Source organism: Moschus berezovskii, chromosome 14 (genome assembly GCF_049115385.1).
Source record: "Moschus berezovskii isolate FMDL1 chromosome 14, NW_MosBer_1.0, whole genome shotgun sequence".
NCBI lineage: Eukaryota > Metazoa > Chordata > Mammalia > Artiodactyla > Moschidae > Moschus > Moschus berezovskii.
In genome coordinates this window covers 19,759,266-19,780,000 of record NC_142473.1, presented here as the reverse complement: position 1 = coordinate 19,780,000, position 20,735 = coordinate 19,759,266, and the positions used below count along the sequence as shown (strand labels likewise).

Genomic DNA, 20,735 nt, shown 5'->3' with positions numbered 1-20,735 from the left:
CATAGATTCAGGAGAGCCCATGGAACTGTACTCACTTCTACTCTATTTACCATTCCCTCCTTTCAAATAAGAGTTCTAACTGGAAGAGTACAGTTAAATGTGACTCATTGCAGCCTCTCTCACTGAGCCCATGGCAGAGATTTCTCATTGACCCTGCGTCGTGGATCTTGAGTCAAATCACAAACTCATACTGTTCTCATGATAATGCACCAGGAATCCACAATCAGTTGTTAAAAATCATTTTGCCATTTTCGCTTTGAAATAAAAGAACGATAAACACTTTTTGTGTTTGTACTGTACGTTAAATAATCTTGTTGGAGTTTTGTGTGTATTATCTCTAATTCTCACAATAATTGTACAAGATAGATCATAATATTCCATCATTTAGTTATGGAAATTGAAGCTCTATGGTTTAAGTAACTGAACTCTAAAATGACTCTCTGTTGTTCAGTGGCTAAGTCATGTCTGACTCTTTGCAGTTCCATGGAATGAAGTATGCCAGGCTTCCCTGACCTTCACTATCTCCCAGAGTTTGCTCACACTCATGAGTCAGTGATGCCAAGTGAAAATGAAAATGACTCTACCTGACCCTAAAATCCCTCTTGTTCCAATAAGCAAACCGGTTTGTTTTAAAGGGCCAGGTCTGGGGCAGCTGTGGGCTCAGGGGTTCTTAAGCAGCATGTCTGCTGATGGGCAGGGCTATATCTCCAGTTGCTTGGCTGGAGGCATCCTAATACTGGTGCCAGCAGGCTGGTGAGGGTTGGGGGTGGATCCCAGTGCTAATAAGCTAGGGAGAGGATTCCAAAATGGCACTTGTCAGTGCCAGTATCCACGTGGTAGAAAAAGCACCACAAAAATGGCTGTTGGCAGTGTCTGTGTGCCCAGGATGAGTTCCAGTTGCTCCCTGCCTCTCTGGGAGGCTTCCTGAGATCAGCAGGTGTGTGTATGTGCATGGCTGTGTGCACACTCAGTCCCTCAGTGGTGTCCGACTCTTTGCGACCCCATGGACTGTAGCCTGCCAGGCTCCTCTGAGCATGGGACTTTCCAGGCAAGAATACTGAAATGGGTTGACATTTCCTCCTCCAGGAGATCTTCCTGACCCAGGGATCAAAACTGTGTCTCTTGCTTGTCCTGCTTTGGTAGAAGTGGTGGATTCTCTATCACTGCGCCACCTGGGAAGCCCTATGGTGATCTGACCCAGGTTCATTTCAAATTACTGCCTCTGTACTAGGTCCCAGAGCTGTGAGATTTGGTGTGTGCTCTTTCAGAGCAGAGCCTCTATTTCCCACAGCCCTATGGTTCACCCTAAATAAGCCCTGCTGGCCTTAAAAGCCAAAAGTTTTGGGGTCTCTTCTTCCTGGTGCAAGATCCTCAGGCTGGGGAGCTGGATGAGGACTCCTTGCTACTTGGGAAGAATCTCTAAAGTTGTAATTATCCTCCATTTGTAGGTCACCCTGGTGGCTCAGATGGTAAAGAAACTGCCTGCCATGTAGGAGTCCTGGGTTTGATTCCTGGGTGGGGAATATCCCTGGGGAAGGGGATGGCAACCCATCCCAGGATTCTTGCTTGGAGAATCCCATGGACAGAGAAACCTGGCGGGTTACAGTCCATGGGGTCACACAGAGTCAGACACAACTGTGTCATGACTCTACCCCACCTACCTGTCTTGTTGGGGTTCCTTCTTTGTACTTTTAGTTGTAAAAGACCCTTTCTGCCCATTCTGTCCGTCTTCTGGTTTTTCTTATCAATAGTTTCTCCGGAAATAGCTGTCATTTTGGTGTGCCTGTGGGAGGAGGTGAGCTCAAATCCTCCCACTCCACCACCTTGGCCACTCCTCACCAGTGCTCCTTCTTGATGAATTTATTTGCAACAGGAGTCGGGCATTTCTGTGTTCTCCTTGTGGGCTGAGCGATGGGGTGATGGCCAGTTAGGGACTGTTCCTTTCTTTGCTACCATCCCCTTGAGTTCATGAACACAGGCTCTACTGGCCACCTGATCCAGGCAATCAAGGGGCATCTTCCAGAGAAGTACACCCCCCCCACACACACACACACACAACTGAGTACCAGATACGTGTACCAGCTTCTGGGACTCAGCAGAGGAAGACTGTGACATAGGACGTGCCCTTTGAGGTCTCTGGATGGATTCACAGTCAGCCCTAAGATGTGTGTGTTTCATGAGAAGCCTGGCCCTCAGGCCACAGCTGTACAGAAAGGCTAACAGGCCACTAGGCTCCTCACTCAGTCTGTTGACTCTGTGCTGAGTCTTGTGGGTGTTAGCCATTGAAGAGCTCTTTCCCTGTTGGTTACAGTCCTGTGGGATCCATGAGCATACACCCCACTCACCACCAGAACCAGGCCACCTAGAAGTGTCCGCTGGGCTGCAGCCACTAAAGTGGAACTCCAGATGACAGTGCAAGCTCCTCTCTGGAAGATATCAGCAGTATGAAGTGAGACTCAAAAATTAAAATAAAAAAAAGTTAGTTGCTCAGTTGTCCAACTCTTTGTGACCCCAAGGACTGTAGCCTCCCAGACTCCTCTGTCCATGGAATTCTCCAGGCAAGAATATTGGAGTTGGTAACCATTCCCTTCTCCAGGGGATCTTCCTGACCCAGGGATCAAACCCAGGTCTCCTGCATTGCAGGCAGATTCTTTACTATCTGAACCACCAAGGAAGCCCAGGGAGAGCACAAAGATAACACCCAGCAGCCCCAGTCCCTGAAGAGCCCTTCGGTAACCTCTAGATATGTGCCAAACCAGAAGGCTGCCCCTCAGGCCAAAGCTCCAGGATAAGCAAATAGGCTTCTTTCATAGAAAGGCTGAGACTGTGTCTCAATAAGTTGCCTGTGTTACTACCGGCGGGTTGTAGCTGGCTGAGAACTGCCCCTCTGTTTGTAACAGCCCCATGGGACTCACAATCTGAAGCTTTGCTGGTCACCAGAGCCAAACAATCAAACACACTGAGCCCCAGCCATAAAAACCCAGGCACAACGCAAGGGTACAAATTCCTTTCTAAGTGGTACTTGGTGGCTCAGTGGTAAAGAATCTACCTACCAAGCAGGACATACAGGTTCAATCCCTGGGTGAGGGAGATCCCCCAAAGAAGGAAATGGCAATCCGCTCCAGTATTCTTGCCTGGAAAATCCCATGGACAGAAGAGCCTGGTGAGCTACAGTCGTGGGGTCAGAAAAGAATCAGACATGACTTAGTGATTAAACAATAACTAGTAAGCTATTACAGAGCAGAGCAGAAAGAGAGTGCTAAAATGGCACGCACCAAGCTCTGTCTTTAGAGACTATTTCAGTAGGCCCCTAGAGGTAGGTTAAAGTAGATGCCTGTCCCTCAGGCTAATGGTGTAAACTGAGCAAACCAGCACTTTCACAGAAAGTCTGGGCGCTTTTCAGTCGGCTTCTTCTGTGCTGGGTGCTGGGGAGGGTCAATCTGCATGGGCAAGTCCTTTAAGAGCGGATTCTCAGTTCTCCATTCCTTGTAGGTCTCATGGCTTTCAAAGCTATATATTTTAGGGGCATGTCTCTCAGGTATAACTCTTAAAAACTGCAGCGCCAATTGTGGGTTTCAAGCCCTCACTCCTCAGGGAGAAACCTGGGTTTGTGAGGGTTCCCTCCTGCTTGTGGGTGACTGCGCCTGGGGTGGGGTTTATGGCAGGACTGTGTCTCGGGCTCTCCTGACCACTTCGAAGCGGGTGTTTCCCAGTTTGCCCAATGCACAGAAGTCACTCAGCCACTTTCAGTCTCTGGTTTTGTTTTTCAGTGTCAGTTACTCCATATATAGGTTTTATGTGTCCACTGGCAGAGGTGTGCGAAGGACCTGCCTATGTGGTCATTGAACCAGAACCTATAGTCTTGATAATCTCTTTGTTGTTGGTGATGAGAACAGAAGGATAGTCAGTGTTCCTTATTTGTGCTAAAAGAGGAAAAGCTGTGTTTCCTTTTCTGTTATGCCCTTTTTCGAGCTTCCCTATAGCTCAGATGATAAAGAATCTGCCTGCAATGCAGGAGATGCAGTTTCGATGCCCAAAGAAGGAAATGGCAACCCACTCCAGTATTCTTGCCTGGAGAATTCCATGGACGGGGAAGCCTGGTGGGCTACAGTTCATGGGGTCGCAAAAAATCAGACATGACTGAGCGATCAAGCGTTTTCACCTATTGCCATTTTTGTCGGCTGTGTCTTCTTTAAGTTTCTGCTTTCTTTTGTAACAAATCTTTACACTTTTAAAAGCCAAACTCCAATTCAAGTATTTAAACCAATGTTTATTGATCGTTTACTGTGTTTAAGGAACTATTCTAAACTTAGGATGGTATTAGAAGCCAGACTGGTTCCTGTGCTGAAGGAACTCATGATTCAGTAACTTTGAAAAGACAGCCTTACCAATAACTATTGTGCAGGCATGCTAAGTTGCTTCAGTCATGTCCAACTCTTTTGCAACCCCATGGATTGTAACCTGCCAGGCTCCTCTGTCGATGGGGATTCTCCAGGCAAGAATGCTTGAGTGGGTTGCCATGGCCTCTTCCAAGAGATCTTTCAGACCCAGGGATCAAAACTGTGGTCTCTCACATCTCTCATATCGGCAGGTGGACTCTTTACCACTAGTGCCACCTAAGAAGCCCAATAACTATTGTGATCAGCACTAAAAGAAAGATACAAAATGTTAAAGAAGTTAAAGAATGAAAAATGTTTTCTTCGAGATGCAAGAAGCTTTCAAAAAGGAAGAGACATTTGAATTGGGTTTTAAAAAAATAAGGTGTTTTAATTAGGAAAAGATTTATCTTCTGTATGTTTGTGCATGTATGTATTTCTTTCTGTTCATCTATTTAAATTAGGAAGGGATTTAATTCAGGAATGTTGGGCATGCTGAAAGAGTATGTTCTAGATCTTTCTGTCATGACGCATGGAATAATGCAGAAGTAGCCCAGTAAGACACCAGTTTCCTCTGGCCTACTACTGGAGCTGTAATTTCTTGGCTCAGGAATCCACTGCCACACAGCAGCCCTAGACACCAGGAAACCAGGGAAAAGAGACTCAGGTCAAGTAGCCCTAACTACCCTTACAAAGTCTAGGATGTGGTTGTTGAAAAGAACCCATGCCGGGGAAACTAGTTACAAGTCTTTGAAGAAACTGTTTTAGAAGAGGCTGTAATATAGGCATAGTGACTCAGATGAGCAAGGCCCTCTTCCTTGAGCTGTTGCTTGTGGGCAGATCTGTGTATGAATATGTCCTAACTCTTGGCTCTTTGCTTCCTGTACCTGTTCTTAGTTGGCCAGGGAGAGCTCACTCAGGGGAAGGAGGAATACTACCTCTAGAGTAGTCATGTGCCTCTGTTTTTGATGTGGACCATTTTTAAAGTCTTTATAGAATTGGTTACAATGCTGTTTTTGTTCTATGTTTTGGTTTTTTGGCCATGAGGCATGTGGGATCTTAGCTTCCTAACCAGGGATTGAACCCAACCCCCCTTGCAATTGGAAGGCGAAGTCTCAACCACTGGACTGCCAGGGTTGGACTGCCACCTAAAATCTTATTTCTAGTCACAAGGTTTTGAGTAAGTATTTCTGCAGTGGACGGATGGGTCTGTCACGGTCAGAAAATGGAAGACAAACAGCTAGTTCCAATTAGCCAGGGTTTTAGCAACTTCTTTACAACAGCTAGCTCAGTTTAGGATCTCAATGGGTGCCTGGAACTTATTTTTCAGTATTGCAAATGATAGAACCTTGTCCAGTTCACGCTTATCTTTAAAATATCTCTAGTAAAAAGAATTAGAAAACAAATGATCACATAGAGACACCTGTCTGGTTATTAAAATCCTATCAAAGCATAAGAAGTATAGCAACATCAGCATCATGTGGTTTGAGTTGTTCCCTTTTTCTCTTCCCTTTGATTTACACTTAATTGGACATTGATAACTGAACAGGAGTCTCTGTGCCGTAAATTAGGACTCCGTGGGCCTCCCAGCTGGTGCTAGTAGTAAAGAACTCTCCTGCCAATGTAGGAGACATAAGAGACACAGGTTGATCCCTCGGTTGGGAAGATCCCCTGAAGGTGAGAATGGCAACCCACTCCAATATTCTTGCTTGGAGAATCCCCATGGACAGAGGCGCCTGGAGGGCTACAGTCCATGGACTCGCACAGAGCTGGACATCACTGAATCGACTTAGCATAAAAGCAGGACCTCAGAGGGGGCTGCAAATCAAAGACTCAATAAGCCTGCCCACCCTACTCACTGCAATTAGGATAGTGGAAGCCTAGGGAGTGCAAAGCTGGGCAGACACCCACAGGAGAGATTTTGTGGAGGTCCAGCTTGCCTGTTGGGATAATCTGACATGCCCTCAGCACAGGACAGGGATGAGTTTGGCGGCAGAGGAGAGGAAGGAAAGGGCAGTCCCCTTCCCTAGGGTGATACTGCAGCACGCTGGGCACTGAGCCCCTGCAGCAGCTGCCTCTCCAGCAGAGGAGATGGAAAGCAAAAGTGGTGAGAGATGGACTGCTTGACTGCACTGCTTTTGGCTGAAGGGACCCATTTCTCTCTAGCAGCACCCAGATTTCTGAGAAGGGGTGGACGTCTGTGACTGGAGTGAGAGAAGAAAGGGAAAGGAGTCAGATAAGAATATCAAAGGGCCTTGAAGGAAGCATACATTTCTTGCTGTATGCTTGGGGCCTTCAGCAGGATATCCACCTCTGAATTCCAGAAGTCCCCTGTGAGGCCTGTGGGCACCCACAAAGTCCCAGATGTGAAACCCACACCTCTCCCCACTCTGCTGAGGGTTCCTTGCGTGTGCCCTTGAGTGCAGCTCCTAGAACCAGCTCCAATAGAAATTTTTTAAAATGAGCAATTGCGCCACCTTCTGGAATCCAAAGGTTGAAAGTTGAAAAGTGTTGCTTTCCAACTTTCTGTTGCTTAGTCCTGTCTTACTGACGCCGTGGACTCACCAGGCTCCTCTGTTCATGGGATTCTCCAGGCACGAATACTGGAGTGGGTAGCCTTTCCCTTCTCCAGGGGATCTTCCCAACCCAGGGATCAAATCCAGGTCTCCCACATTGCGGGCAGTTTCTTTACAGTCTGAGCCACCAGGGAAGGTTTCTAATTGTCAGCCTGTTGAAATGTCAGTTCAGTTCAGTTGCTTAGTCGTGTCCGACTCTCCGCGACCCCATGAATCACAGCACGCCAGGCCTCCCTGTCCATCACCAACCCCCGGAGTTTACTCAAACTCATGTCCACAGAGTCGGTGATGCCATCCAGCCATCTCATCCTCTGTCATCCCCTTCTCCTCCCGCCCCCAACCTTTCCCAGCATCAGTCTTTTCCAGTGAGTCAACTCGTCGCATGAGGTGGCCAAAGTATTGCAGTTTCAGCTTTAGCATCAGTCCTTCCAATGAACATTCAGGATTGATCTCCTTTAGAATGGACTAGTTGGATCTCCTTGCAGTCCAAGGGACTCTCAAGAGTCTTCTCCAGCACCACAGTTCAAAAGCATCAATTCTTTGGTGATCAGCTTTCTTCACAGTCCAACTCTCACATCCATACATGACCACGGGAAAAACCATTGCCTTGACTAGACGGACCTTGGTTGGCAAAGTAATGTCTCTGCTTTTTAATATACTATCAAGGTTGGTCATAACTTTCCTTCCAAGGAATGTTTTTTAATTTCATGGCTGCAATCAGCATCTGCAGTGATTTTGGAGCCCCCAAAAATAAAGTCTGACACTGTTTCCACTGTTTTTCCATCTATTTCCCATGAAGTGATGGGACCAGATGCCATGATCTTAGTTTTCTGAATGTTGAGCTTCAAGCCAACCTTTTCATTGAAATGTAAGAACCAGCAAAAGAGACACAGATATATAGAACAGTCTTTTGAACTCTGTGGGAGAGGGTGAGGGTGGGATGATTTGGGAGAATGGCATTGAAACATGTATATTATCACATGTGAAATGGATCGCCAATCCAGGTTCGGTGCATGAGACAGGGTGCTTGGGGGTGGTGCACTGGGATGACCCAGAGGGATGGGATGGGGAGGGAAGTTGGAGGGGAGTTCAGGATGGGGAACACATGTACACCCATGGCTGATTCATGTCAATGTATGGCAAAACTCTCTATAATACTGTAAAGTAATTAGCTTCCAATTAAAATAAATAAATTTACATTAAAAAAAGAAATGTAAGAACCAATGTAAACAGTATGAAAGCGGAAACTCATACTATCAAACACTATGAAAAATAAAGGAAATACGACTTCACAAAAAGAAAATGATAACTCTCCAGCAACCAAACCTAATGACATGGAATATTGGTATCTAAGTGATAGGGAATTCAAAATAGCTGTTAGGAAGAAATTTAACCAGCTACAAGAAAACTCAGGCAATTTAATGAACTCAAGAATAAAATTATTGAACAGGAATTCTTTACCAAAGAAATTGAAATTATATAAAAAAAGAACCAAACGAAGATTCTGGAACTGAGGAATTCAATGAACGAAATAAAGAATATATTGGAGAGCACAGGTAACAGGGCAGATCAGATGGAAGAAAGAATAAGTGATGATTCAGTTGGGAGAGGATTAGATTTCTAAAAAGTGAAGAAACTCTACAAGATTTATCAAATTTGATTGGAAATATAGATAAAACTATAGATGGTGTACCAAAAGAAAGGGAAAAGGATCCAGAAAGTTTATTTAAAGACGAGAAATTTCCAAACCTGGGGATAGAATTGGACATCCATAAAGTTAATAAAACACCTGTTTCTCAATGCGAAAAGACCTTTTCCAAGATGCATTACAATGAAATTGTCAAAAAGTAGTGATAAAGAAAATTACCTACAAAGGATCACATTAGAGTATCAGTGAATTTCTCAGAAGAAACTCTGCTGAGGTCAGGAGAGAGTGCAATAACATATTCAAAGTGCTGAAAAAGAAAAGTTGCCTGCCAAGAATACTATATCTGGCATAGTTATCCTTTATGCATGAAGAAGAAACAAAGGTTTTTTTAAGACAAACAAAGGTTGAGGGAGCTCACCAGCACTAGACCTGCTGAAGGGAGTTCTTCAGTTTGAAATGAAAAGATGCGAGTGAATTGTGATAGGGATTGCATGCAATCTATTGATCAGTTTGGGAGGTAATTCCATCTTAGCTTAGCATTAAGTCTTCTAATCAGTAAACATGGGACGCTTTTCAAATTTATGAAGCATTCTATATTTTTATATTACTGCTGCTGCTGCTAAGTCGCTTCAGTTGTGTCTGACTCTGTGTGACCCCATAGATGGCAGCCCATCAGGCTCCCCCGTCCCTGGGATTCTCCAGGCAAGAACACTGGAGTGGGTTGCCATTTCCTTCTCCAATGCATGAAAGTGAAAAGTGAAAGTGAAGTCCCTCAGTCGTGTCTGACTCTTAGCGACCCCATGGACTGCAGCCTCCCAGGCTCCTCCATCCATGGGATTTTCCAGGCAAGAGTACTGGCGTGGGCTGCCACTGCCTATATTACTCAGCCATATAAAGGATTTCCCAGGTAATGCTATTGGTAAAGAATCCGCCTGCCAATGCAGGAGACATAAGAGATGCAGGTTTGATCCCTGGGTCAAGAAGAGCTCCTAAAGGACGGCATGGTAATCCAGTATGCTTGCCTGGAGAATCCCATGGACAGAGGAGCCTGGTGGGTTACAGTCCACAGAGTCACAGACACAACTAAAGTGACTTAACATACATTTGTGTTCCCATAAAAAGGAACACATTTGTTTCAGTTCTAATTACGTGGATGAGCCTAGAGCATATTACACAGAATAAAATAAGTCAGAAAGAGAAAAGCAAGTTATCATATACTAACGTGTATATGTGGGATCTAGAAAGATGGTGCTGATGCACCTATTTGCAGGGCAACAATGGAGACAGAGATATAGAAAAGAGACTTGTGAATACAGTGGGGGAAGGAGAGGGTGGGGCGAGTTGAGAAAGTAGCATTGACGCATATACATCGTTTGCCATATGTCAAGTAGACAGCCAATGGGAATTTGTGGTGTGATGTAAGGAGCTCAAACCTGGTGCTCTGTGACAACCTAGATGGGTGGGATGGGGTGGGAGGTTCAGGAGGGAGGGGACATATGTATACCTATGGCTGATTCATGCTGATGTATGGCAGAAACCAACACAATATTGTAAAGAAATTAACCTCCAATTAAAAACAAATAAATTTAAAAAGAAATTAAAAATACCTCAAATAAACAACCTAACTTTATATCTCAAGAAACTAGAAAAAAAGAACAAATTAAGCTCAAATTTAGCAGAAGAAGGAAAAGATCAATATCAGAGTAAAGATAAATAAAATAGAGGAAAGAAAAACAATAGGACCAACAAAGTAAGAGCTGGTTTCTCAAAAGATAAACAAAACTGACCAACCTTTAGCTAGACTAAGAAAAAGAGATAAACTACAAATAAAATTAGAAATGAAAGAAGAGACGTTAAAGTAACACTACAGAAATACATAGACTACTAATAAAAATACTAATACAGAAATAAAGGACCACTAATAGCAAATATTAGCCAACAGATTGCATAACCTAGAAGAAATGGGTAAAGTTCTAGAAACACACAGCCTACCAAGACTGAATCAGGACAAAAAGAGAATCTGAATATAATAATATCTAATAATCACTGTGTCCCACCACAGAAAACCAGGGCCAGAGGGCTCCCTGGCAAATTTGACCAAACATTTAAAGAAGAATTGACATCAATCCTTCTCAAAGTCTTCCATAAAATTGAGAAGAAAGGGACACTCCCAAACATTTTTTGAGGTCAGCACTACCCTGATACCAAAGCCAGATAAGGAAACCACAAGAAAAGAAATCTATAGACCAACATCTCTGATCAATATGAATGCAAAAATTCTCAACAAAATATTAGCAAACCAAATTCAAGACATATTAAAAGGTCATATGTCATGACCAAGAGGAATGGTTTATCCCTAGAATGGTTCAACATATGCAAGTTGATAAAGTAACACATCACATTAATAAAACGAAGATAAAAATCACATCTCAATAGACACAGAAAAGTATTGGACAAAATATAATATCCTTTCTTGACAAAAGCCTTAACAAATTGGGTATAGAAAGAACACATGCTGTTCTGTGCTTGGTAGCTCAGTCATGTCCAACTCTTTGCAACCACGTGGACCTTAGCCAGCTGGGCTCCTCTGTCCATCCATGGACTTCTCGAGGCAAGAATACTGGTATGGGTTGCCATTCCCTTTTCCTAGAAGGAACATGCATCAATATAATAAAGATATATCTGTCATATATGACAAATGCACAGCTGACATTACGCTCAATGAAGAAAAATTGAAAGCCTTTTCTCCAAGAACAGGAATAAGACAAGGAGTCCCATTCTCACCACTCTTACTCAGGAAAGTACTCAAAGTCCTAACTAGTGCTAATAGGCAAGACAAAGAAATAAAAGACATCCTCATTAGAAAGGAGGAGAAGGCAATGGCACCCAACTCCAGTACTCTTGCCTGGAAAATCCCATGGACGGAGGAGCCTAGTAGGCTGCAGTCCACGGGGTCGCGAAGAGTCAGACACGACTGAGAGACTTCACTTTCACTTTTCACTTTCATGCATTGGAAAAAGAAATGGCAACCCACTCCAGTATTCTTGCCTGGAGAATCCCAGGGATGGGGGAGCCTGGTGGGCTGCCATCTATGGGGTCGCACAGAGTCGGACATGACTGAAACGACTTAGCAGCAGCAGCAGACAGTATAATTTTTTATAGAGAAAATCTCCAAGACTCAACCAAAAAACTATTGGAACTAATTGACAATTTCTGTAAAGGTAGAGAATACAAAATCAATATACAGAAGTCAGTTGCATATCCATACACAAATGATGAAACATCTGAAAAAGAAATAAAAAAATCTATCCCATTTATAATGACAATCAAAAACAATAAAATATTTAGAAATAAATTTAACCAAGGAAGTGAAAGATGGATACAACAAAATTCCAAGGCAAACCATTCAATATCACAGTAATCCAAGTCTATGCCCCAACCACTAATGCTGAAGAAGCTGAAGTTGAATGGTTCTATGAAGACCTACAAGACCTTCTAAAACCAACACCCCCAAAAGATGTCCATTTCCTCATAGGGGACTGGAATGCAAAAGTAGAAAGTCAAGAGAAGCCTTGACTTAACAGGCAAATTTGGCCTTGAAGCACAAAGTGAAGCAGGGAAAAGGCTAGCAGAGTTTTGCCAAGAGAATGCACTGGTCATAGCAAACACCCTCTCCCAACAGCACAAGAGAAGACTCTACACATGGACATCACCAAATGGTCAATACTGAAATCAGATTGATTATATACTTTCCAGCCAAAGATAGAGAAACTCTATACCATCAGCAAAAACAAGATCGGGAGCTGACTGTTGCTCAGATCATGACTCTTTATTGCAAAATTTAGATTTAAATTGCATAAACTAGGAAAAACCACTAGACCATTCAGGTATGACCTAAATCAAATCCTTTATGATTACACAGTGGAAGTGACAAAGAGACTCCAGGGATTAGTCTGATAGACAGAGTGCCTGAAGAACTATGGAATGGAGGTTTGTGACAGTGTACAACAGACAGTGATCAAGAACATTCCCAAGAAAAAGAAATGCAGAAAGGAAAATGGTTGTCTGAAGAGGCCTTACAAATAGCTGAGAAAGAAGAGAAGCTAAAGGCAAAGGAGGAAAGGAAAGATATACCATCAAAGTGCACAGTTCCAAAAAATAGCAAGGAGAGAAAGGGAGAACAAGATGGTGGAGGAGTAGGTAGACGTGGAGTACATCCAGATACATCAGGAATACACCTACAGACACAGAAGGGCATGCAGGACACTGGCTGAGAGTGGACAGGAATACTTGGTGAGTGGAAAAGAATATATAGAACCATGCAAAATCGGTAGGACAAAGGAGCAAGGGGAAAAAACAGGAGTGTTAGTAGAACTGGACCTGCCCTCAGCGGATGGGGGAACTGAAGCAAGGGCGCAATCCCCACATCGGGGCAATTGTCTGAGTCACAGGAGAAACATGTAAGGCTGAGAGTAAAACAGCTGATCTGCAGCATCATAAATGGAATGAGAATCAGACAATCCTTGCTGCAGCCAGCCATACACACCCCGGACAGGGATGCAGGTGCCCTGGAAGGTGCAGCAGCTGGGAGTTGGAGTTTAGGGACTGTGGAACAATTCCAGGGTGAGGGCTGCTGTTGACTGTGGAGAGATGGATTGAGGGGATGTGAGGGAGGAGATCATGGTGGGAAAAGTCGGTGGAAGAACTCCAGGCAGCCATGGAAGCAAGGCGATACTGCTGAGTCACATGTAGGGGGTGAAGCCATCACCATAGCCTCTCTCTCCCCACACACCAGCATCAGCAGCTGAACAACAGAGAGGCTGGCCCACCAAGTGCCTGATGCGCTGATCTACAGAGAAGGATCCCAGCTAGGGGGCCCCCTCTATGTGCCTGACGTGCTGAACAACAGAGAAAGATCCCAGGCAAAAGAGCCCTCTAAGGACTGATGCTAAAGCTGAAGCTCCAATACTTTGGCCACCTCATGCCAAGAGTTGACTCACTGGAAAAGACTCTGATGCTGGGAGGGATTGGGGGCAGGAGGAGAAGGGGACGACAGAGAATGAGATGGCTGGATGGCATCACCAACTCGATAGACATGAGTTTGAGTGAACTCCAGGAGTTGGTGATGGACAGGGAGGCCTGGCATTCTGTGAATCACGGGGTTGCAAAGAGTCGGACACGACTGAGTGACTGAACTGAACTGAACTGAAGTGCCTGAATGGGCGGAGCTACAGAGAGAGACTGGCCATAAAGGCCAAACCGTAAAGCTCTCACTGTTTGCAGATGACATGATACTGTACACAGAAACCCTAAAGATAGTATCAGAAAATTACTAGAGGTAATCAGTGTATTTAACAAAGTTTCAGGATACAAAATCAATACACAGAAATCACTTGCATTTCTATATACTAACAATGAAAAATCAGAAAGAGAAATTAAGGAATCAATCCCATTCACCATTGCAACAAAAAGAATTAAATATCCAGGAATAAACCTACCTAAGGGAGTTGGTGATGGACAGGGAGGCCTGGCGTGCTGTGATTCATGGGGTCGCGGAGAGTCGGATACGACTGAGTGACTTAACTGAACTGAACTGAAGGAGACAAAAGAACTGTACACAGAAAATTATAAGAGACTAACGAAAGAAATCAAAGACAACATAAGCAGATGGAGAGATATTCCATGTCCCTGGGTAGAAAGAATCAACATTGTGAAAATGACCATGTTACCAAATGCAATCTACAGATTTAATGTGATCCCTATCAAATTACCAATGGCATTTTTCACAGAACTAGAACAAAAAATTTCACAATTCATATGGAAACACAAAAGACCCTGAATAGCCAAAGTAGTCTTGAGAAAGAAAGAAGAATAGAGCTGGAGAAATCAACCTCCCTAACTTCAGATTATACTACAAAGGTACAGTCATCAAGACAGTATGGTACTGGCAAAAAAAAGAAAAAGAAAAAAACAAAAAGAAATATAGACCAATGGAACAAGATAGAAAGCCCAGAAATAAACCCATGTACCCATGTACATTATTTTTGACAAAGGAGGCAAGAATATACAATGGGGCAAAGAAGACTCTTCAATACATGGTGCTGAGAAAACTGGACAGCCATATGTAAAAGAATGAAATTAGAACACTTCATAACACTATACACAAAGATAAACTTGGATTAAAGACATAAATATAAGACCAGAAACTATAAAACTCTTAGAGGAAAACAAAGGCAGAACATTCGATGACATAAATCAAAGCAAGATCCTCTATGACCTACTTCCTAGAGTAATAGAAATAAAAACAAAAGTAAATAAGTGGGACCTGATGAAACTTAAAAACTTTTTCACAGCAAAGGAAACTATAAGCAAGGTGAAAAGACAATCCTCAGAATGGGAGAAAATAATAACAAATTAAACAACTGACAAAGAATTAATTTCCAAAATATACAAGCAGCTCATACAACTTGATACCAGAAAAACAAATGACCCAACCAAAAAGTGGGAAAAAGACATAACCAGACATTTCTCCAAAGAAGACATACAGATGGCTAACAAATACAAGAAAAGATGACCAACATCACTCGTTATTAGAGAAATGCAAATCAAAACTACAATGAGATGTCACCTCACACTGGTCAGAATGGGTCTCATCAAAAAGTCTACAAGCAATAAATGCTGGAGAGGCTGTGGAGAAAAGGGAACTGTCTTGCACTGTTGGTGGAAATGTAAATTGATACAGCCACTATGGAAGACAGTATGGAGAGTCATTAAAAAACTAGGAATAAAACTACCATATGACCCAGCGGGATTGGAAAAAGTCATTTCTCATTCCAATCCCTAAGAAAGGCAATGCCAAAGAATGTTCAAACTATTGCACAATTGCACTCATCTCACATGCTGGTAAAGTCATGCTCAAAATTCTCCAAGCCAGGCTTCAACAATATGTGAACGGTGAACTTCCAGATGTTCAAACTGGATTTAGAAAAGGCAGAGGAATCAGAGATCAAATTGCCAACATCCACTGGATCATCGAAAAAGCAAGAGAGTTCCAGAAAAACATCTATTTCTGCTTTATTGACTATGCCAAAGCCTTTGACTGTGTGGATCACAACAAACTGGAAAATTCTTTAAGAGATGGAAATACAAGACCACCTGACCTGCCTCTTGAGAAATCTGTATGCAGGTCAGAAAGCAACAGTTAGAATTGGACATGGAAAAACAGATGGGTTTCAAATAGGAAAAGGAGTACGTCAAGGCTGTATATTGTCACCCTGCTCATTTAACTTATATGCAGAGTACATCATAAGAAACGCTGGCCTGGATGAAGGACAAGCTGGAATCAAGATTGCCAGGAGAAATATCAACAACCTCAGATATGCAGATGATACCATCCTTATGGTGGAAAGTGAAGAAGAACTAAAAAGCCTCTTGATGAAAGTGAAAGAGGAGAGTAGAAAAGTTGGCTTAAAGCTCAACATTCAGAAAATGAAGATCATGGCATCCGGTCCCAGCACTTCATGGCAAATAGATGGGGAAACAGTGGAAACAGTGGCAGTCTTTATTTTTTTGTGCACCAAAATTACTGCAGATGGTGACTGCAGCCATGAAATTAAAAGACACTTACTCCTTGGGAGAAAAACTATAACCAACCTAGACAGCGTATTAAAAAGCAGAGACATTACTTTGCTGACAAAGTTTTGTCTAGTCAATGCTATAGTTTTTCCAGTACTCATGTATGGATGTGAGAGTTGGACTATAAATAAAGCTGAATGCCAAAGAACTGATGTTTTTGAACTGTGGTGTTGGAGAAGACTCTTGAGAATCCCTTAGACTGCAAGGAGATCCAACCAGTCAATCCTAAAGGAAATCAATCCTGAATATTCATGGAAGGACTGATATTGAAGCTGAAACTCCTATAATTTGGCCATCTGATGTGAAGAACTGACTCCCTGGAAAAGACCCTGATGCTAAGAAAGATTGAAGAAGGAGACAACAGAGGATGAGATGGTTGGATGGCATCACTGACTCGATGGACATGAGTTTGAGCAATTTGGTGATGGACAGGGAAGTTTGGTGTGCTACAGTCCTTGGGGTCGTAAAGAGTTGGACATGACTGAGTGACTGAAGTGAACTGATAATACTTTGCTGAAAAAATTGAAGAAGACACAGATGGAAAACATTCTGTGTTCATGGATCCGAGGAATTACAACTGTTAAAATATCCATGTTTCTCAGAGCTATCTATAGAGTCTGGAGTAGGAAATAGCACCCTACTCCAATATTCTTGCCTGAAGAATATCATGGACAGGGGACCCTGCAGGCTACAGTCTAGAGGGTCACAAAGAGTTGGACCCAACTGAGGTGACTTAGCAGCACATCTGTAGATTCAACACAATCCCCATCAAAACACCAATGATATTTATCAGAGAGATAGAAAAAGCAATCCTAAAATTTGTATGGAACTACAAAATACCTTGAATAACCAAAGCACTCTGGTGGAAAGAAACAAAACTAGAGGTATCACACTTTCTGATTTCAAACAAAATTATTAAGCCATAGTAATAAAAAGTGTATGATACTGGTCCAAAACCATATGGTACTACATCAAGCTTAAAACATTTTGCATAGCAAAAGAAATAATTAACAAAATTAAAAGGCATCCATGGGAGAAGATTTTTTGCAAAGCATATTCAGATAAGGAATCAACATCCAACTATACAATTATATATATACAATCATCATACAATTATATATATATATATATATAAAGCAAACAATCTGATTTCAAAATGGGCAGAGGACGTTTTTCCAAACAAGACACCCAAATAGTCAATGGGTACATTGAAAAAAATGCTCAGCACCATAAATCATCAGGGAAATGCAAATCAAAACCACAAGGAGATATCACTTCACACCTGTTAAAATGGCTATCATCAAGAAGTGCATGCATGCTAAGTCGCTTCAGTCGTGTCCGACTCTGTGCGACCCCATAGACGGCAGCCCACTAGGCTCCCCTGTCCCTGGGATTCTCCAGGCAAGAACACTGGAGTGGGTTGCCATTTCCTTCTCCAATGCATGAAAGTGAAAAGTGAAAGTGAAGTCGCTCAGTCATGTCCGACTCTTAGCGACCCCATGGACTACAGCCTACCAGGCTCCTCCGCCCATGGGATTTTCCAGGCAAGAGTACTGGAGTGGCTTGCCATTGCCTTCTCTGCATCAAGAAGATAAGAGATAACAAATGCTGGTGAAGATACGGAGAAAAGGGAATGCTTGTATGTTGTTGGTGGAAACGTAAATTGGTTCAGTCACCATGCAAAGCAATATTGAGGTTCCTCAAAAAAATTGAAAATAGACCTACCACATAATTCAACAATTCCATTTCTGGGTATATACACAAAGGAACTTTAAAATAAACAAGATATCAAAGATGTATATGCATTCCTATGTTTATTGCAACATTATTCACAATAGCTAAGCTATGGAAACAATCTCCTAGCCAATCAATGAGTGTATAGATACAGAAGGTGCGGTGTATGTGTAATAGTAGTAGTACTAGTTGCTCAGTCATGTCCGACTCTTTGAGACCCCATGGACTGTAGCCTGGCAGGCTCCTCTGTCCATGGAATTTTCTAGGCAAGAATACTGGAGTGGATTGCTATTTCCTCCTCCAGGGGTCTTCCAAACCCAGGAATAGAACCTACATCTCTTTCATCTCCTGAATTGACAGGTGGATTCTTTACTACTGAACCATCTGGGAAGACTTAAATATCCACAGTGTTGCATGTCAAATATATTTCAATAAAAATATGTTAAAACCACAAAAAAAAAAAAACAGAGAAAGTGCAGAAGACAAAGATAGGAACAAAGAATGAGTGCAATGGAAAGAAAACAGTAGATATAACATGGTAGATATTAATCCAACTGTGCTAATAATTACTTTGAACATCAATAGATTAAATGCATCAATTAAAAAGACTTTGAAAAGATTTTAAAAAATGAGATCCAACTATCTATATGTTGTCTGTAGGAAGCCCACTTTAAATATAAAGACACATATAGCCGGCGTGCTGCAGAGGAACGGCTATTGGCCAGTGGTTGAGTCAAGCTCCCTGCTGGTCGGGGGCTCCAGTGCGCTCCTTCTCCTCACTGAGCTGCTGCCTGGTGCAGAAGAAGCCATGGCGCTCCGGATCACCAGGAACACGAAGATTAATGCTGAAAATAAGGCGAAGATCAGTATGGCAGGAGCCAAGCGCGTGCCTGTGGCCGCTGTTGCAACCTCTAAGCCCGGGCTGAGACCCCGAACAGCTCTTGGAGACATCGGTAACAAAGTCAGTGAAAAACCGCAGGCCAAACTGCCTCTGAAAAAGGAAGCAAAAACTTCAGCTGCTGGAAAAGTTACTGCTAAAAAAGTACCAAAACCTCTGGAAAAGACTCCTGTACCTGTGCCGGAACCCCAGCCGGAGCCAGAGCCGGAACCCGAACCTGTTAAGGAAGAGAAACTTTCCCCAGAGCCTATTTTGGTCAATACTCCCTCTCCAAGCCGCATGGAAACATCTGGCTGTGCTCCTGCAGAAGAATATCTGTGTCAGACTTTCTCAGATGTAATTCTTGCAGTGAGTGATGTGGATGCAGAAGACGGAGCGGATCCAAACCTTTGTAGTGAATATGTAAAAGATATCTATGCCTATCTAAGACAACTTGAGGAAGAGCAAGCAGTCAAACCAAAATACCTAATGGGTCGTGAAGTCACTGGAAATATGACAGCCATCCTAATTGACTGGCTAGTGCAAGTTCAAATGAAATTCAGGTTACTGCAGGAGACCATGTACATGACTTTCCATAATTGATAGGTTCATGCAGGATAATTGTGTGCCCAAGAAGATGCTGCAGCTGGTTGGAGTCACTGCCATGTTTGTTGCAAGCAAATATGAGGAAATGTACCCTCCAGAAATCGGTGACTTTGCCTTTGTGACTGACAACACCTACACCAAGTTTCAAATCAGACAGATGGAAATGAAGATTCTAAGAGCTTTAAATTTTAGTCTGGGTCGCCCTTTACCCCTGCATTTCCTTTGGAGAGCATCTAAGATTGGAGAGGTTGATGTTGAGTTACATACTCTGGCCAAATATCTGATGGAATTAACTATGCTGGACTACGATATGGTGCACTTTCCTCCTTCTCAGATTGCAGCGGGAGCTTTTTGCTTAGCACTGAAAATTCTTGATAATGGTGAATGGACACCAACCCTGCAGCATTACCTGTCATACACTTCAACAACACCCTTCTTGTTGTTATGCAACACCTGGCAAAGAATGTGCTCATGGTGAACCGTGGGCTCACAAAGCACCTGACTATCAAGAACAAGTATGCCACATCTAAGCACACTAAGATCAGCACTCTAGCACAGCTGAATTCTGCACTAGTTCAAGATTTAGCCAAGGCTGTGGCAAAGGTGTAACTTGTGAACTTTGGAATACTATCTGCAAATAAAATTGGCACCATGTGCCATCTGTACATATTATATGTTACATTTATTTACTTTTAATAAAGTTGTAGTTCTTTTTACTTATCCTTTAACTCATTTGAATGTGGCTACTTTCTTTTTTTTTTTTTTTTGCTTTTATTTCCAATATTCTGGGAGGTGGGTCATGGAGGATCCTGCTGTGACTTATGTCGGAGAGTGTTTTGCCTATGTTCTCCTCTAGGAGTTTTATAGTTTCTGGTCTTACATTTAGATCTTTAATACATTTTGAGTTTATTTTGGTGTATGGTGTTAGGGAGTGTTCTAGTTTCATTCTTTTACAAGTGGCTGACCAGTTTTCCCAGCACCACTTGTTAAAGAGATTGTCTTTTCTCCATTGAATATTCTTGCCTCCCTTGTCAAAAATAAGATGCCCATAGGTGCATGGATTTATCTCTGGGCTTTCTATTTTGTTCTATTGATCTATATTTCTGTCTTTATGCCAGTACCATACTGTCTTGATGACTGTGCCTTTGTAGTAGAGCCTGAAGTCCGGCAGGTTGATTCCTCCAGTTCCATTCTTCTTTCTCAAGATTGCTTTGGCTATGAGAGGCTTTTTGTATTTCCATACAAATTGTGAAATTATTTGTTCTAGCTCTGTGAAAAACACC

At 42.7% G+C, this 20,735-nt stretch overlaps 1 pseudogene; it reads left to right on the top strand.

Moving 5' to 3' along the window:
* The first annotated feature begins 18,709 nt into the window (after positions 1-18,709).
* LOC129553550 (G2/mitotic-specific cyclin-B1 pseudogene) lies at positions 18,710-20,131 on the top strand (annotated as a pseudogene).
* The last annotated feature ends 604 nt before the right edge of the window (positions 20,132-20,735 follow it).